At 34.0% G+C, this 15,327-nt stretch overlaps 1 long non-coding RNA gene across 2 annotated transcripts; it reads left to right on the top strand.

The window, feature by feature from the left end:
* The first annotated feature begins 5,088 nt into the window (after positions 1–5,088).
* On the top strand, positions 5,089–14,693 carry LOC120430665 (uncharacterized). 2 transcript variants are annotated; one of them, XR_005607696.2, is made up of 3 exons: positions 5,089–8,054; positions 11,357–12,177; positions 12,258–14,693. It is a non-coding gene; the product is annotated as an uncharacterized LOC120430665 (long non-coding RNA). The 2 variants fall into 2 exon arrangements; XR_008211769.1 differs by having other exon boundaries at positions 11,344–12,177.
* Positions 14,694–15,327: the final 634 nt, after the last annotated feature.

The raw sequence follows: 15,327 nt of genomic DNA, 5'->3' as shown, positions 1-15,327 counted from the left end.
CCACTTTTAGTAGAACAAAATTTAGTAGAGTTTTCGGGGACTGACTATAAAAACCCCAAAATTCTTGAGGAGGGCAGTTAGTTCCAGTTAGTTCCAGTCAGTTCCAGCCAGTTCAAGCCCAGTCCAGTTCCAGATCCTGAAGAAGCCCCAGACCAGCCGGACCCGCCAGCAGCCACCAGTAGCAGAGGCCCCAGTCCAGCCGGACTTAGCGGTGGAGGCCGCAGTCCGCCGGGACTTAGCCGCTGTGAAGAGTCCGCCGGGACTTAGCCGCTGTGAAGAGTCCGCCGGGACTTAGCCGCCGTGAAAAGTCCACCCGGGACTTAGGAGTTCGGGGTCTGGCATGGCTCGGCGAAGAGGTCTGGAGGACAAGTCTGGCTTCAACGTAGAGAACTGGCTCGACGAAGATCTTAATGCAAAGTGATGTGATCGTGCGCGTAAAAGTTGAGAGTGTTACTGCAAAAATGTAATCTTTAAAAAGTGTAATATACAGATAAGTGAAGTTTACTGATCTGTTTTGACTCTACAAGTAAATATCACAAAAATCCTGAAAGCCTAAACCGCTCGGGCCGTTCAGGTGGTGACTAGCGGAAAGCAACGCTGTGTGTGTTTGGAATCGCCATTATGATTGGACAAAACCGAGAGTTGAAAATGTGACTATGTGTGAAAGTTAATGAACAGAATGATTTCGGGAAGTAACAAACAGTTAAAATAGTGTAAAAAAAAAGTTTAATTGAAGAAAATGTTATGTGAGGAGTTCTAAGATGGAAGCTAATGTGCAGCAGTACGAGATGGAACCAAAACGGGCTCGACCAATAGCAGAAGCATCGAAAATTTCAAAACCGGCCAACGATGGACAACACTAGGGATTCAACAATGACGAGATCATCTGGATCAACTGGAGACGAAATTCAGCCGCATCGAACACCCAAGAAGACGACCATGGAAATCTGGCAGTTTAGGGTGAGTAAACAAAAGTTATACCGAAATTTAAAAATGTGAGATCATTTTTGGGAACTGTTAATTTTTATGGAAAATTTATTCCAAACATTGCAGATAAACGTAAGCCACTTAATGCATTATTAAAGAAAAATGTGAAATTTATTTGGACAGAAGAATGTGAAAATGCTTTTGAAGAATTAAAAAACTATTTAATTTCAGAACCAGTTTTAGTTAGACAGAACTACAATGACAAATTTGTTTTGACAACTGATGCTAGCGATTATGCTATCGGAGCAGTTCTTACTAATGAGAAGTCAAATGATCACCCCATCGCTTACGCAAGTCGTGCGCTTATCGGGGCTGAAAGAAATTATTTTACTATCGAGAAGGAACTACTAGCTATTGTTTGGGCAGTAGACCACTTCAAACATTTTATTTATAACCAAGATTTTATCGTTTACACAGATCATAGGCCGTTGGTAGCTCTATGGCATTTGAAGGAAACTTCACCAACTTTGACAAAACTTCGTTTGAAAATCCAAGGCATTGGATGTGAAATTCGTTACAAGCAAGGAAAGGACAATGTGGTTGCAGATTTTCTCTCACGTTTAAATAATGATGAAGATCATGCAGATGATAAACAAGCATCAAAATTAGTAGCAATTACAACTCGTCACCAAGCAAAACAAAATAGACAAAATATTTCAGATAATCAAAACATAACAAATACTTCAAACAGAAAGAATTTATCTAGAAACAACACTAATGGGAATAATAATATGAATGGACTTCAACAAATTGACATAAATTTAGATAATGACGATGATAGCAACGATAAAACATTTACCTACAAGGAATTCCAAGATACAGATATCGATTTTAACGTTTTAAAATTTTCTAAAAATATTATACCATTTAAACAAGCCGAAGCTACATTTATGATATTAAACAGTGTTACGGTACACAAAGAATTGAGTAAATACATTGACCTTCCACATGGTATTAAGGATTACACTAATGAAAATATATTTGTATTCCCGCAAAAGAAAATTTGGGGTTTAATTTTGAATGGAACATATCGTTCAGCAGTTAAGAACGAAGAATTTTTCGATGGTTTATTTAAAAGCTTTAAAGATTATCCTGATTTTGCTAAAGATGCATCAGTTATACAAATTATTTCTCATAGAATATTTAAAACAGAGTTGGAACTAAACTTATTACGATTTTTTGCAATCAAACTTTCAAAGTCATTTACACTATATGCAACAGAAAATGAACGAATTTATGTAAAGCCAGAAGACAGAGATCAAGTGCTTAAAGATTTTCACGACGCACCGTTGGGTGGTCATGTCGGAGGTAAACGAATGATTAAAAGAATGAGTCCTCTATTTAAATGGGAAAATATGCGAAGAGATGTTTTGAATTATGTAAAGCAATGTGATTCTTGTCAAAAGAATAAAATATGGCCAGCAAATAAGATGCCAATGAAAATTACGACAACATCGTATGAACCCTTTGATAAAATTTATATGGATGTGGTTATGTTACCAATTTCTAATAATGGAAACAATTGTGGACTTGTGATACAAGATGATTTAACAAGATTTTTGATTGTAGCTCCCATGGAAAACCAAGAAAGTACTACTGTTGCTAGAACTTTTGTCGAAAACTTTGTTTGTAAATTTGGTGCTCCTAAAGAAGTTGTAACCGATCGAGGTACAAACTTTGTAAGCAAATTATTGCAACATACATGCAAAATATTGCACATTAAAAAGATCGTTACAAGTGCATATCATCCTCAAGCTAATTTAGTAGAGAGATCAAATAGAGAGTTGAAAGTTTATTTACGAAATTTTATTGGCAAAGATCCACAATGTTGGGATGAATTAATACCATATTTTATGTTTGAATACAACACTACCGAAAATTCATCAACTGGATATTCTCCCTATGAACTTTTGTATGGAAGAAAAGCTACTATACCAAGCACAATTTATAAAATCAATGATTCAGATTTAAATTATGACGACTATATTTGTTCAATGAAAGATATATTCAAGGATGCTCATGAAACTGCTAGAAACAACTTAATATTGTCAAAAGAAAAAAGAAAGGAAATTTATGACAAAAAGACAAATGATTGGGTACCAATGTGGGGAGATAGAGTTTTGGTACAAATGGTACAGACAGGAATTGGTCAAAAGTTACAAAATAAGTGGCGAGGCCCTTATGATATCGTTAAATTTAACAGCGATCAAACGACCACTATTAAAAATGGAAACAAATTTGAAGATGTACATAATAATAGACTTAGAAAATATAATGATTAACATAACACTAAATGACAGTTCACAATGTACCCGTATTAAAATACATTTAACATAATTTAAAATTAAATGCTCCAATGCAAGAAAAATATTTTGAAATGACAATTACAGTACAATTAAAATAAAGTAAAAAAATAAGCGATTTATGCAATGAATGACATAGTATCATAAAAGATTAATATCAAAAGACTACATTGAATGAAAATATTTATTTTTAACACACGGGATTATTTATGTATATTGAACATAAAAAAATAATAATAATAAAAAACTTATTGAATTGATATGATTGATGAATTACAACAAAAAAAAAAAAAAAAAAAAACGATTGTTATCAAGAGAACTAAATGAATCAAACAAATGTGTTACAAATACCGATTTTTTTTTATATAGAAAAATAAACATGAAAAAAGAATATATGATTGATTTGATATGATAAATGAATTAATGTTGAGTTAAACAAAATATGAATGATTATTATCAAAAAAAATGCGCAAACAAGAATGTTATGAATTGTGATGAAAGATGTTTTACAAATGATAAAATTGATGGGATTTAAACAAGAAACAGATTAAGAAAAATACCAGTACTGAGTTTATACATAATTTTTTTTTTTGACACGTGAAGCGATTATGATCAAATATAAACATAATAATGAAGCAGTGATGAAACACGTTAAAACAATTAAGAAGCTGTTGGGTTGCAATTTTGGGAATATACTTAATTGAGCTAAAATGGGTTAACAGGGTATTAGAAAAACAATGACGCAATTTTTAACTACAAATAAAAACAAATCAAACGGACTGAACAATAACGAAATTTCAACGACAAGCAAATGAAGATGGTGTGATTATTAAATGTTTCAAAACAACATGTATGCAAGTAAGAATGTGTGTGAGAATAATTGGACAAGGGAGGCGCGCCCCAGAATGAATGTTGAATGTAAACATATGTTTTATAATTTACTTAACAAAGTATTAAGAATTTATTTTCAGAATGTTATATGCTTATACGAAGGATTTACAGGAAACCATTGGAAGACGATCAAGAAGACAACAATTTCAACAAGAACGAATATGAACTACAGCTCAAGGAAAGGTAAAATTTGTAAGTATATCGTGGGGAATCAAAAAAGATCGAAAAGGACGGTATAAGTTCCGATCTAGGGATACATAAACTGATAAAGCAACGCCAAAGGGATTAAAAAGTAGACAATTGTACTCTACGGGGAGAGTTCTTATGTCGAATAAAGCTTCAAACAGTTGTAATCCATGGGGGGATTCAATATGTTAAAAACATTTCAAAACATTTGCACTTTACGGGGTTAGTCAAATGAAAATTAAAGGGAATGGATAAATAATGCTTCAAGGGAAAATCAAGGGATAAATAATGCTTCAAGGGATTTTCAAGGGATAAAATAATGCTTCAAGGGAAAAACACCTTTAAACTGATAAAATTCAGAGGAAAAAAATCAGATCGTTATCATTAGAATGATAATTGAACCAACTAATTATCTTGCAAATTCAGCATTTATTGCGAATTGCTCAAATAAACAAATTAATTTAATGGGTTTGACAAATTTGAAAACACAAAGTGATGTACAGATTTCATAAAAAGTTGGAAGAACAGAAAGGATATTCTAACATGCGCAGTATTGCAATGACAAGATGATAGGATGTATAGATCAATGAAAAACTTTATAGAGTAATTTTCTTATTCAAGTATAAAAATAATAGTCAATTAGAACTGATTTTTTTTAGTATTGAAAATAATAGAACTGATTTCATATAAAAATATCAACAAGATTTATAAGATTGTAAGTAAATTTGAATCTCAATTTTGCACAGAAAGTAAATGATAGATTCCTGAAAATTATAAAATATTGTTCATGCGAAGAAAACAAGTAAGACATTTTTGTGGGAGAAACAAAAGTAGAAACTGAAGTAAAATATGACAGAGACGGGAGACGAAACACAAGGATGATCGACGCGTTCGTATGCTGAGAGGTTCTACGCGTTCGTATGCAGAAGTTTGTGATGGCAAGATGGTGAGTGGCAAAGTCATGCGGGAGGTTGAACAGGTAACGGTGTTGATGTTGTTGTAAAAGGTCATATCAATGAGGATCAAGTCGAATTAAGACACAATTCTAGTAACGAGACATTCACGTAAAACAAATTACCAATCGAAATGTGGAATTAAGCGAAGTACAGACGATGGAAATGTGAAACATCGATAATGGAACAAAATGCAAGTTGAGATCATACTGCACGTCTGAAACTATTGAAAAGGAGAAGATCATGATAAACAAATGATAACATCATCCGATGTCATTAATTTGCAATAGCCAAAGTTGCAAATTACACGAAAATACAATTTTGGACTAACAACTTGTCCTAAACATTTGATAAAAGAATTACATCAACCGATGACAATAATTTGAGAATGTCAAAGATGCAAAGCAACTGGAAAAGTCAATTTTGGACAAAAATACTGGATTTACGAACAATTCACAATACTCAGCAAGAGAGAAGTCAATGCACTCTCAAAATTGACCATAGTCAACTCACAGCTGGGTTATGAAGCATAATTCATGATGGAAACGACAATTGCACTAATCGACGAAATTCAACACCTTAGCCTCGAAAACTGACCAATTGACCAAGTCACTGTGGAATGATTAGCCTCACGATAAAGACGAATTTTGATGGAAGACGACGACGATAACAACCAGCCGATCAACACAGTTCTACAACAACAACAAATTTTGCTTACAGTGGGAAAAATGCAATTATTTTTTTAGGAGAGATAATGAAAATTAATTTCAAATGCAAGTTTATTTAAATCAGTTTCAATGAAAATATTTTAACAAGAGAAGTTCAAAACAGTAAATCAAGTAATTTAACAGGACAGAAGATCAAAAGAGTAATGAAAATAATTTTAAAGTAGAAAAATCAAAAGAACAATTATAATTATAAAGCAATTTACAAGAAAGCACAAGAAGAACAAATTGTAAACCGCGCGATCACTACACCCGACAATGTTCTTTCCATAGATGATCATTTCTTTCAGACGATCATCTAGCTGATAAGTGTGGGGGAGATTAACCGAACCAATTTTTTTTGAATCATTTTTTTTAAAGCCAGCCATTAAAGTATCTTTTTATGAATTTTTGCAAAGTAATTTTTACACAATTTAAATTATTAACTTTGGGAATATTATTTCAACCTACAAATAACTTTCGATAGATGTTCTTAATGCTTTTCAAGAATACAAACATCTAGCTGGTAAGTGTGGGGGAATGCAGCGACCTCAAATTTAAATCATTAAATTTGTCCATTTTTCGAACCTCACCACAGTTCTGACCATGCGCGCTTACGCAAGCATAAATAATTTTACCCGTCGACTCGCGTTGCGCGACAAACAATTAAGCTTATATACAGGTGTGGATCATGAGTCATCCTCACCTGAAAAGCCCTTTATTAAATTTCGCCAATTGTTAGGCAATCAAAAAAATGGTTAAGCTTTCAATTATGAATGTGCGATGTTATTACACAGGGGAAATTGAGGGTGTGGCTTAACCAAATTCATTGGCATGTTTGTTCAATGGAGAATTCGACCTTCTCATTATTGACCAACATTTTTGAGAATGTTTTAGGAACATAATTTTGATATTCCAATAACATAATTTAAAGTTTCACGACAATGGTTCGAACCCATGACTTCCGATTTTGAGGTGTACTCACTACACCATACGGAAAGTCATGAAGAATTGCAGAGGTCTGCATAATTTAATTCATGAGGTTCATCGATGCTTCTCATCGAAACGGACCACTTTTAGTAGAACAAAATTTAGTAGAGTTTTCGGGGACTGACTATAAAAACCCCAAAATTCTTGAGGAGGGCAGTTAGTTCCAGTTAGTTCCAGTCAGTTCCAGCCAGTTCAAGCCCAGTCCAGTTCCAGATCCTGAAGAAGCCCCAGACCAGCCGGACCCGCCAGCAGCCACCAGTAGCAGAGGCCCCAGTCCAGCCGGACTTAGCGGTGGAGGCCGCAGTCCGCCGGGACTTAGCCGCTGTGAAGAGTCCGCCGGGACTTAGCCGCTGTGAAGAGTCCGCCGGGACTTAGCCGCCGTGAAAAGTCCACCCGGGACTTAGGAGTTCGGGGTCTGGCATGGCTCGGCGAAGAGGTCTGGAGGACAAGTCTGGCTTCAACGTAGAGAACTGGCTCGACGAAGATCTTAATGCAAAGTGATGTGATCGTGCGCGTAAAAGTTGAGAGTGTTACTGCAAAAATGTAATCTTTAAAAAGTGTAATATACAGATAAGTGAAGTTTACTGATCTGTTTTGACTCTACAAGTAAATATCACAAAAATCCTGAAAGCCTAAACCGCTCGGGCCGTTCAGGTGGTGACTAGCGGAAAGCAACGCTGTGTGTGTTTGGAATCGCCATTATGATTGGACAAAACCGAGAGTTGAAAATGTGACTATGTGTGAAAGTTAATGAACAGAATGATTTCGGGAAGTAACAAACAGTTAAAATAGTGTAAAAAAAAAGTTTAATTGAAGAAAATGTTATGTGAGGAGTTCTAAGATGGAAGCTAATGTGCAGCAGTACGAGATGGAACCAAAACGGGCTCGACCAATAGCAGAAGCATCGAAAATTTCAAAACCGGCCAACGATGGACAACACTAGGGATTCAACAATGACGAGATCATCTGGATCAACTGGAGACGAAATTCAGCCGCATCGAACACCCAAGAAGACGACCATGGAAATCTGGCAGTTTAGGGTGAGTAAACAAAAGTTATACCGAAATTTAAAAATGTGAGATCATTTTTGGGAACTGTTAATTTTTATGGAAAATTTATTCCAAACATTGCAGATAAACGTAAGCCACTTAATGCATTATTAAAGAAAAATGTGAAATTTATTTGGACAGAAGAATGTGAAAATGCTTTTGAAGAATTAAAAAACTATTTAATTTCAGAACCAGTTTTAGTTAGACAGAACTACAATGACAAATTTGTTTTGACAACTGATGCTAGCGATTATGCTATCGGAGCAGTTCTTACTAATGAGAAGTCAAATGATCACCCCATCGCTTACGCAAGTCGTGCGCTTATCGGGGCTGAAAGAAATTATTTTACTATCGAGAAGGAACTACTAGCTATTGTTTGGGCAGTAGACCACTTCAAACATTTTATTTATAACCAAGATTTTATCGTTTACACAGATCATAGGCCGTTGGTAGCTCTATGGCATTTGAAGGAAACTTCACCAACTTTGACAAAACTTCGTTTGAAAATCCAAGGCATTGGATGTGAAATTCGTTACAAGCAAGGAAAGGACAATGTGGTTGCAGATTTTCTCTCACGTTTAAATAATGATGAAGATCATGCAGATGATAAACAAGCATCAAAATTAGTAGCAATTACAACTCGTCACCAAGCAAAACAAAATAGACAAAATATTTCAGATAATCAAAACATAACAAATACTTCAAACAGAAAGAATTTATCTAGAAACAACACTAATGGGAATAATAATATGAATGGACTTCAACAAATTGACATAAATTTAGATAATGACGATGATAGCAACGATAAAACATTTACCTACAAGGAATTCCAAGATACAGATATCGATTTTAACGTTTTAAAATTTTCTAAAAATATTATACCATTTAAACAAGCCGAAGCTACATTTATGATATTAAACAGTGTTACGGTACACAAAGAATTGAGTAAATACATTGACCTTCCACATGGTATTAAGGATTACACTAATGAAAATATATTTGTATTCCCGCAAAAGAAAATTTGGGGTTTAATTTTGAATGGAACATATCGTTCAGCAGTTAAGAACGAAGAATTTTTCGATGGTTTATTTAAAAGCTTTAAAGATTATCCTGATTTTGCTAAAGATGCATCAGTTATACAAATTATTTCTCATAGAATATTTAAAACAGAGTTGGAACTAAACTTATTACGATTTTTTGCAATCAAACTTTCAAAGTCATTTACACTATATGCAACAGAAAATGAACGAATTTATGTAAAGCCAGAAGACAGAGATCAAGTGCTTAAAGATTTTCACGACGCACCGTTGGGTGGTCATGTCGGAGGTAAACGAATGATTAAAAGAATGAGTCCTCTATTTAAATGGGAAAATATGCGAAGAGATGTTTTGAATTATGTAAAGCAATGTGATTCTTGTCAAAAGAATAAAATATGGCCAGCAAATAAGATGCCAATGAAAATTACGACAACATCGTATGAACCCTTTGATAAAATTTATATGGATGTGGTTATGTTACCAATTTCTAATAATGGAAACAATTGTGGACTTGTGATACAAGATGATTTAACAAGATTTTTGATTGTAGCTCCCATGGAAAACCAAGAAAGTACTACTGTTGCTAGAACTTTTGTCGAAAACTTTGTTTGTAAATTTGGTGCTCCTAAAGAAGTTGTAACCGATCGAGGTACAAACTTTGTAAGCAAATTATTGCAACATACATGCAAAATATTGCACATTAAAAAGATCGTTACAAGTGCATATCATCCTCAAGCTAATTTAGTAGAGAGATCAAATAGAGAGTTGAAAGTTTATTTACGAAATTTTATTGGCAAAGATCCACAATGTTGGGATGAATTAATACCATATTTTATGTTTGAATACAACACTACCGAAAATTCATCAACTGGATATTCTCCCTATGAACTTTTGTATGGAAGAAAAGCTACTATACCAAGCACAATTTATAAAATCAATGATTCAGATTTAAATTATGACGACTATATTTGTTCAATGAAAGATATATTCAAGGATGCTCATGAAACTGCTAGAAACAACTTAATATTGTCAAAAGAAAAAAGAAAGGAAATTTATGACAAAAAGACAAATGATTGGGTACCAATGTGGGGAGATAGAGTTTTGGTACAAATGGTACAGACAGGAATTGGTCAAAAGTTACAAAATAAGTGGCGAGGCCCTTATGATATCGTTAAATTTAACAGCGATCAAACGACCACTATTAAAAATGGAAACAAATTTGAAGATGTACATAATAATAGACTTAGAAAATATAATGATTAACATAACACTAAATGACAGTTCACAATGTACCCGTATTAAAATACATTTAACATAATTTAAAATTAAATGCTCCAATGCAAGAAAAATATTTTGAAATGACAATTACAGTACAATTAAAATAAAGTAAAAAAATAAGCGATTTATGCAATGAATGACATAGTATCATAAAAGATTAATATCAAAAGACTACATTGAATGAAAATATTTATTTTTAACACACGGGATTATTTATGTATATTGAACATAAAAAAATAATAATAATAAAAAACTTATTGAATTGATATGATTGATGAATTACAACAAAAAAAAAAAAAAAAAAAAAACGATTGTTATCAAGAGAACTAAATGAATCAAACAAATGTGTTACAAATACCGATTTTTTTTTATATAGAAAAATAAACATGAAAAAAGAATATATGATTGATTTGATATGATAAATGAATTAATGTTGAGTTAAACAAAATATGAATGATTATTATCAAAAAAAATGCGCAAACAAGAATGTTATGAATTGTGATGAAAGATGTTTTACAAATGATAAAATTGATGGGATTTAAACAAGAAACAGATTAAGAAAAATACCAGTACTGAGTTTATACATAATTTTTTTTTTTGACACGTGAAGCGATTATGATCAAATATAAACATAATAATGAAGCAGTGATGAAACACGTTAAAACAATTAAGAAGCTGTTGGGTTGCAATTTTGGGAATATACTTAATTGAGCTAAAATGGGTTAACAGGGTATTAGAAAAACAATGACGCAATTTTTAACTACAAATAAAAACAAATCAAACGGACTGAACAATAACGAAATTTCAACGACAAGCAAATGAAGATGGTGTGATTATTAAATGTTTCAAAACAACATGTATGCAAGTAAGAATGTGTGTGAGAATAATTGGACAAGGGAGGCGCGCCCCAGAATGAATGTTGAATGTAAACATATGTTTTATAATTTACTTAACAAAGTATTAAGAATTTATTTTCAGAATGTTATATGCTTATACGAAGGATTTACAGGAAACCATTGGAAGACGATCAAGAAGACAACAATTTCAACAAGAACGAATATGAACTACAGCTCAAGGAAAGGTAAAATTTGTAAGTATATCGTGGGGAATCAAAAAAGATCGAAAAGGACGGTATAAGTTCCGATCTAGGGATACATAAACTGATAAAGCAACGCCAAAGGGATTAAAAAGTAGACAATTGTACTCTACGGGGAGAGTTCTTATGTCGAATAAAGCTTCAAACAGTTGTAATCCATGGGGGGATTCAATATGTTAAAAACATTTCAAAACATTTGCACTTTACGGGGTTAGTCAAATGAAAATTAAAGGGAATGGATAAATAATGCTTCAAGGGAAAATCAAGGGATAAATAATGCTTCAAGGGATTTTCAAGGGATAAAATAATGCTTCAAGGGAAAAACACCTTTAAACTGATAAAATTCAGAGGAAAAAAATCAGATCGTTATCATTAGAATGATAATTGAACCAACTAATTATCTTGCAAATTCAGCATTTATTGCGAATTGCTCAAATAAACAAATTAATTTAATGGGTTTGACAAATTTGAAAACACAAAGTGATGTACAGATTTCATAAAAAGTTGGAAGAACAGAAAGGATATTCTAACATGCGCAGTATTGCAATGACAAGATGATAGGATGTATAGATCAATGAAAAACTTTATAGAGTAATTTTCTTATTCAAGTATAAAAATAATAGTCAATTAGAACTGATTTTTTTTAGTATTGAAAATAATAGAACTGATTTCATATAAAAATATCAACAAGATTTATAAGATTGTAAGTAAATTTGAATCTCAATTTTGCACAGAAAGTAAATGATAGATTCCTGAAAATTATAAAATATTGTTCATGCGAAGAAAACAAGTAAGACATTTTTGTGGGAGAAACAAAAGTAGAAACTGAAGTAAAATATGACAGAGACGGGAGACGAAACACAAGGATGATCGACGCGTTCGTATGCTGAGAGGTTCTACGCGTTCGTATGCAGAAGTTTGTGATGGCAAGATGGTGAGTGGCAAAGTCATGCGGGAGGTTGAACAGGTAACGGTGTTGATGTTGTTGTAAAAGGTCATATCAATGAGGATCAAGTCGAATTAAGACACAATTCTAGTAACGAGACATTCACGTAAAACAAATTACCAATCGAAATGTGGAATTAAGCGAAGTACAGACGATGGAAATGTGAAACATCGATAATGGAACAAAATGCAAGTTGAGATCATACTGCACGTCTGAAACTATTGAAAAGGAGAAGATCATGATAAACAAATGATAACATCATCCGATGTCATTAATTTGCAATAGCCAAAGTTGCAAATTACACGAAAATACAATTTTGGACTAACAACTTGTCCTAAACATTTGATAAAAGAATTACATCAACCGATGACAATAATTTGAGAATGTCAAAGATGCAAAGCAACTGGAAAAGTCAATTTTGGACAAAAATACTGGATTTACGAACAATTCACAATACTCAGCAAGAGAGAAGTCAATGCACTCTCAAAATTGACCATAGTCAACTCACAGCTGGGTTATGAAGCATAATTCATGATGGAAACGACAATTGCACTAATCGACGAAATTCAACACCTTAGCCTCGAAAACTGACCAATTGACCAAGTCACTGTGGAATGATTAGCCTCACGATAAAGACGAATTTTGATGGAAGACGACGACGATAACAACCAGCCGATCAACACAGTTCTACAACAACAACAAATTTTGCTTACAGTGGGAAAAATGCAATTATTTTTTTAGGAGAGATAATGAAAATTAATTTCAAATGCAAGTTTATTTAAATCAGTTTCAATGAAAATATTTTAACAAGAGAAGTTCAAAACAGTAAATCAAGTAATTTAACAGGACAGAAGATCAAAAGAGTAATGAAAATAATTTTAAAGTAGAAAAATCAAAAGAACAATTATAATTATAAAGCAATTTACAAGAAAGCACAAGAAGAACAAATTGTAAACCGCGCGATCACTACACCCGACAATGTTCTTTCCATAGATGATCATTTCTTTCAGACGATCATCTAGCTGATAAGTGTGGGGGAGATTAACCGAACCAATTTTTTTTGAATCATTTTTTTTAAAGCCAGCCATTAAAGTATCTTTTTATGAATTTTTGCAAAGTAATTTTTACACAATTTAAATTATTAACTTTGGGAATATTATTTCAACCTACAAATAACTTTCGATAGATGTTCTTAATGCTTTTCAAGAATACAAACATCTAGCTGGTAAGTGTGGGGGAATGCAGCGACCTCAAATTTAAATCATTAAATTTGTCCATTTTTCGAACCTCACCACAGTTCTGACCATGCGCGCTTACGCAAGCATAAATAATTTTACCCGTCGACTCGCGTTGCGCGACAAACAATTAAGCTTATATACAGGTGTGGATCATGAGTCATCCTCACCTGAAAAGCCCTTTATTAAATTTCGCCAATTGTTAGGCAATCAAAAAAATGGTTAAGCTTTCAATTATGAATGTGCGATGTTATTACACAGGGGAAATTGAGGGTGTGGCTTAACCAAATTCATTGGCATGTTTGTTCAATGGAGAATTCGACCTTCTCATTATTGACCAACATTTTTGAGAATGTTTTAGGAACATAATTTTGATATTCCAATAACATAATTTAAAGTTTCACGACAATGGTTCGAACCCATGACTTCCGATTTTGAGGTGTACTCACTACACCATACGGAAAGTCATGAAGAATTGCAGAGGTCTGCATAATTTAATTCATGAGGTTCATCGATGCTTCTCATCGAAACGGACCACTTTTAGTAGAACAAAATTTAGTAGAGTTTTCGGGGACTGACTATAAAAACCCCAAAATTCTTGAGGAGGGCAGTTAGTTCCAGTTAGTTCCAGTCAGTTCCAGCCAGTTCAAGCCCAGTCCAGTTCCAGATCCTGAAGAAGCCCCAGACCAGCCGGACCCGCCAGCAGCCACCAGTAGCAGAGGCCCCAGTCCAGCCGGACTTAGCGGTGGAGGCCGCAGTCCGCCGGGACTTAGCCGCTGTGAAGAGTCCGCCGGGACTTAGCCGCTGTGAAGAGTCCGCCGGGACTTAGCCGCCGTGAAAAGTCCACCCGGGACTTAGGAGTTCGGGGTCTGGCATGGCTCGGCGAAGAGGTCTGGAGGACAAGTCTGGCTTCAACGTAGAGAACTGGCTCGACGAAGATCTTAATGCAAAGTGATGTGATCGTGCGCGTAAAAGTTGAGAGTGTTACTGCAAAAATGTAATCTTTAAAAAGTGTAATATACAGATAAGTGAAGTTTACTGATCTGTTTTGACTCTACAAGTAAATATCACAAAAATCCTGAAAGCCTAAACCGCTCGGGCCGTTCACTATTGACAAATTATCACAAAAGTGTTCCGAATTTGTGGGTGTACCGAATATGTGGGATGACTGTACCGTTTGCCTAAATTGTATGGAGACTTGTATGGGTGAACCAATGACACAAAATAGCTTCTTTGTTCATAGGGAAGGTCTCTACAAAGTTTGAACCAAATAAAAAAAATACAAAAGGGTCATTCCATCTCAACTGTGCACGAAAAAGTGCAAATTTGAAAATTACCCTCTCCGATCCTTCTCAAATTTGGCAGAGCTGTTGATACTATCAAAACATGCAAGAATCCCGAATTTCATCCAAATCGGACCACCCCCTCCATTTTTGTACCTCCTCAAAAAATCGACTTTTTGGCGATTTTTAACCTAGTTTCAAACGGCGATAGATCAGGAACCACAAATCTTAGAAGATCGGTCTTAGACTCAATTTTGAAGGAAATTGGACGAAGAATCCATTTCCGTGATCAAAATGTTGATTAATTTATTTTGTTACTTGTATTGCGCAATTGAAAACTTTAAACAGCCGTATCTCAAAACACCCCAACTTATTCCTTTTTATTTGAC

This window comes from Culex pipiens, chromosome 1 (assembly GCF_016801865.2).
Source record: "Culex pipiens pallens isolate TS chromosome 1, TS_CPP_V2, whole genome shotgun sequence".
Classification (NCBI taxonomy): domain Eukaryota; kingdom Metazoa; phylum Arthropoda; class Insecta; order Diptera; family Culicidae; genus Culex; species Culex pipiens.
Note: the sequence above shows the minus strand (reverse complement) of the source record. Positions and strands in the feature narration are given on the sequence as shown.